The sequence below is a fragment of the Impatiens glandulifera genome, chromosome 4 (assembly GCF_907164915.1).
Source record: "Impatiens glandulifera chromosome 4, dImpGla2.1, whole genome shotgun sequence".
NCBI lineage: Eukaryota > Viridiplantae > Streptophyta > Magnoliopsida > Ericales > Balsaminaceae > Impatiens > Impatiens glandulifera.
The window spans coordinates 46510993-46516246 of NC_061865.1; the positions used below are offsets into that span (position 1 = coordinate 46510993).

A 5254-nucleotide genomic window follows, 5' to 3' on the forward strand; every position below is an offset into this window, starting at 1 on the left:
GCTGGAATATCTTCTCAATGACTTAATTCTCATGTTTAAACCGACCATTTCACGTCGCTTACTAAATTTCACTTTATAATTTATGCATCTTTATTTACCATATGACTATATTATTATCAACTTACTAAATTTCACTTTATAATTTATGCATCTTTATTTAACATATGACTATATTATTATCAACATGAGAAGTTCTCTCGCCGGTGGGAATTGAATTCACGACCACACGATTAAAAGCCATGTGTTCTACCAGCTGAGTTAGGACATCTTGACATTTAATACTCAAAATAAGTTAGGTCACCTAGAATCTCTTCTCAGTGGCATCAGTGGCATCTTTGACATATTCAACTAGGGTTGCAAATGAGTCAAGCTATTCATTGCTACTTGCGAGCCGCTCGATCAAAGCTCGACTTGAGTTTGATTTTGATCATGTTCGTGTGGAGCTCGAGCCAGCTCATTTAATATTTGGATCGAACTCGAACTCATATAATACTTGATCAATGGCTTGTTGAGCTTTTTCGAGCCTATAAATAATTTATTTAATATTAAAACCTAAAATTCAAAATAACTTTTTTTTCTTCATATATATTTGAAAATTTAATTATAGTTCAAGTTTTTTGAGTCGAGCTTGTGGGTAAATAATCGAGTCGAGTTTGAGCTAAAATTTATAAACTCGTTCGAACTCAAGTCGAGCTAAAAAAGAATTAATCGAGTCGAGCTCAAGCTTGCTTGATTTTGGCTTGACTCGTTTACAGCCCTAGTTTGAACCAAACATTTCACTTATCGTGGTTAACTTTTGTTATACAATTTATACATCTTTTATTCTTGAACTTGGTTATATCCATTTGAAATTCGAAATGTTGAACATGCAAAAAGAGATCTTAATCAATAAAGGATTAAACAAAGAAAATAATCACATCGTCTGTGGGAATCAAACCCACAACCACATGGTTAAAAACAATGCGCTCTACTAGTTGAGCTAAGACGGGTTGTCATTTTATACTCCAAATACGTTAGTTCAGCTTGAATCTGTTTCAATGACTTCTTTGTCATTCATAGACAGGAAATTTTTCAGCTTGAGCTTGACTCGATTGCAGCCCAAGTCCGAACCAAACATTTCATTTCTACCAACTGAGCTAAGACAACTTGTTATTTAATACTCCAAATATGTTAGTTCAGCTTGAATTTTTTTTCATTGACTTCAGTTCATTCAAAGACAGGAAATTTCTCTTATCATAGTCGATTCCACTATATAATTTAGGCACCTTTCATGCATGAACTTGGTTATCTCCATGTGCGATTTGATCCTTTAAGCATTTAAAGAATGAGTATTACCCCACGTCTATGGGGATCAAATCCACGACCTCATGGATAAAAGTCATACACTCTATTGTCTGAGCTAGCACAGGTTGCCATTCATTACTGAAAATAAGTTACGTTAGCTTGAATCTTTTCTCAATGACTTAATTCACATCGAAGAATGGTTATTAAAATGGTTATTGCGTTAAGAGTTCACCGTCATTAATTATCATATACAAAAGAAGTTCTCTCGCCGTCTGTGGGAATCGAACCCACGACCACATGGTTAAAAGCCATGCGCTCTACCAGCTGAGCTAAGACGGCTTGATATTTAATATTCTAAAGAACTTAGGTCACCTAGAATCACTTCATAATGGAATCATTGACATGTTTGAAAAAAACATTTCACTTCTCGTAGTTGATTTAGTTATATAATTTATACATATTTTATTCGTGAACTTGGTTATGTCCATTCGAGATTCGATCCTTTGAGCATGTAAAAAGAGAATTTCTCCAATAAAGTATTTAACAAAAAAGTTAGGTCACCTATAATATTTTTTTAGTGGCATCATTGTCATGTTTGAACTAAATATTTCACTTCTCGTAGTTGATTTCCTTATATAATATATACATCTTATATTCTTGAACTTGGTTATCTCCATTTGAAATTCGATCCTTTAAGCATGCAAAAAGAGAATTTCTCCAATAAATTATTTAACAAAGAAAGTTCTCACGCCTTCTATGGGAATTGAACCAACGACCATATAGTTAAAAGTCATTCGTTCTATTAGCTGAACTAAGAGAGTTTGCTATTTAATATTCAAAAGACTATTTAATATTCAAAAGACGGTAGTTCAGCTTATATTTGTTTTCAATAACTTCATTATCATTCTTAGACCGAGAATTTCTCTTATCATAGTTGATTGAACTATATAATTTAGGCACCTTTCATGAGAGAACTTGGTTATCTTTATGTGAGATTTGATCCTTTAAGAATGCAAAGAATGAGTATTGCCTTATGAGTTTTCTTTTTAAGGATAAGGATGCACTTGAGCAAGCAAAATGTGTGTTTTTCCAACAAAATAGTGTGTTGTTTTTTCTTCACTCCTAACTAGATGACTATATACGTTCTTCTTAACAAAGAAATTATTCTCGATGTCTATGGGAATCGAACCCACAACACATGGTTGAAAGTCATGCACTCTATTGTCTGAGCTAAGACTACTTGAAATTCATTACTTAAAAGAAGTTATATTTGTTTCTCAATGACTTAATTCTCATCTTTAAATCAACCATTTCATATCGCCTACTACATTATCATATGGCTATATTTTTATCAACAAATGAAGTTCTCTTGCCATCTTTTATTTTTGAACTTGGTTATCTTCATTTAATAAAATTTGATTATATTAAATTAAATGTTAAGTTATCAATTACTATCTCTAAATATATATAATTTTAATTTATATAAAGAAATAATTATTCAAATGATTGATGATGAGATCTAAAATTAATATTGATTTTGTTTTAAAATAACAGATTTTAACTTAATGAAATTATAACTGTATATTTTTATATTTTAAAAATGTTAAATAAATTTAATACTGTCTTGAATTATAGAATGGATAAATTTTATTTCTAACAAAAAAAAAAAAATAGGGTTAACTCCTTAAACTTCAAAACAGCTTTAAAACCAATAACCTCATTTTTTTGCTACAAACTGATTTGAATAAATTGATCATCACCCAAGTCGATTGATACCATAGGGTGATGTTCTAAATGTTCTTGGGAGCTTTGTGAAGCTACTTAGGCCTTTGGATTGAAGAATCCAAGCTTCTATCAAAATTAAAAATCTACAATTTTGATGTTCTTGAGGACCAGTAGGTCCGACCAAGAAATTCAACCTAGGACCGAGAGGTCCGACCAAGGCTTTTTTAGCCAAGACCGAGAGGTCCGACCGATGTTCTTCATCGAGGACTAGATAATGAGAAGGGCCATTTTATTTATTTCCCTTTTTACGGTTCAAAGAAGAGGTTTGACCGATGTTCTTCAACTATGACCGAGAGGTCCGACCGATGATTTTTACATCTGACCGAGAGGTCAAACCTAGGACAGAGAACTCCTGAACTTAGGACTGATGGCTTCCACATAGGACCGAGAAGTCAGACCGAGGAATCTCGACCCTAACAAAGAATTCTCAAACCTAGGACCGATAGAGTTAACCTATGACTAGTGGTTTTTACGCCCAACCGATAATTGTAACCAAGGACCAAGAGCCATTAACACCTCAATCGAGGCTTCTTAGCCCGGACCAATGGGTCCAACTGAGGGTCCTAGACCCCGACCGATGAAAACAAACACAATGCCTAGGACACCAATCTTAAAGCCTGTTTAGTTTTCATGTTCCAAATCCAAAATTATTTTTGTAATTTTAAAACTTCAAACTATTTTCTAAATATCCCCAAAAATTAAGAAATTATTTCAAAATATTTTTGGGATATTTATACATAAATATTTTAATAAAGTCTTGTTTAGGATATATTTTTAAACCATAATGCTTTTTGAACTAATATTCTTCGGGTACTTTCCTCCCTATGTTATCATCATCAACAAGTATCAGCATTTAAATAATTGTTGTTACAATTTTTTTTAAATAACGCACAAATCTTATGCATGCTAAAGACTGGAGGAATAATCGGTACAAATAAAATGTTATATAACCGACTTTCAAAAGCCAAATTTATAAATAGAGACCGTTTTTAAAATGGGTACAGAGAATGAAGCGCGAAAACTCTTTCCTGAGTATCACCAACTACGAACTAAAAAGAAACTCTAGACAATACGTGTGTCATTTTTATTGATTTTAAAAAAAATCAATAGGCGGCTCTATTTCAAATAAATAATCATTTAAATTAATTATATCTGATTTAAACAACGGATTTCTAAAAAATCAAATTATAATTTGATTACCGTAAATCCCCGGATTATTTAAAATTGAACACCAAATTAATTATTTTTAATTAATTTCAAAAGTTGTCAGGGGTAATTTAAAATATCTTTTAAAAATAATGTTTTATTTTAAAAGAAGAATCATAACATACAAATCGATGTTAAAATTCTCGAACCTTGAACTTTTCTACGGAACCAAAGCTTAAGGTTTTTCTGGGTTTCAAAATGCACTAGGCCCCTAACCTAATAGTCATCCACAACATTATAGATTGACCTCCACTTAAAAGAATTTTTTTATCATTTATTCTATAATTTTCCTAATTAATGGTCCAGTAGGATGTGGACACCTAAACATGCTATCTTTTCTTCTTTGTATTATTTCTATTAAAAATTCTCTTCACTCTTTGCTTCTTCACTACTTATATTATCACTACTTATATTATCACCATTTGAAATAAAGTTTTCCTTCTGAAAAGTCTTCACTCTTTGCTTCTTCACTACTTATATTATCATCATTTGCAGCATCATTATTTTCCTCAGTAATGTTTGTATCATCAATAGTTTTTCATCACGGTTTGCTTCATCATTCCTATATTCCTCATGTAATTCTTCTTGTGTTGTACCACTTGAACCTTGTGTACTATTACCCATTGAGCCCTGTGTACTATTTCTTACTAAAATTTATGCATTACCCCTTTCGCCTTGTGCACTCCTTACTAAATTGATACAATATTCTTTGAGATCTATGCACTCCTTATCCGAGTTGTTACAACCACTTAAGCCCCTTATACTCTTTTATACTGAGAGTTGGTTCGATTGACAGTTTAATTTCAACCCAATAATAAACCTCAATCAATATGCTCTTGTATACTCACATATACATATTCATAACATCAACATTTACAATGTTCCTTGGGTTACATTTTAAATGATCACCTGATTCCACATACAAAAACCACATATTATTGTTGTCATACCCTAGTTCTTTAAACATTGTCCTAATATC

The 5254-nt window shown here is 31.9% G+C and overlaps 1 non-coding gene across 1 annotated transcript; it reads right to left on the reverse strand.

The window, feature by feature from the left end:
- Nucleotides 1-1550: 1550 nt before the first annotated feature.
- TRNAK-UUU lies at nt 1551-1623 on the reverse strand. The gene has a single exon. It is a non-coding gene; the product is annotated as a tRNA-Lys (tRNA).
- Between the last annotated feature and the right edge of the window lie 3631 nt (nt 1624-5254).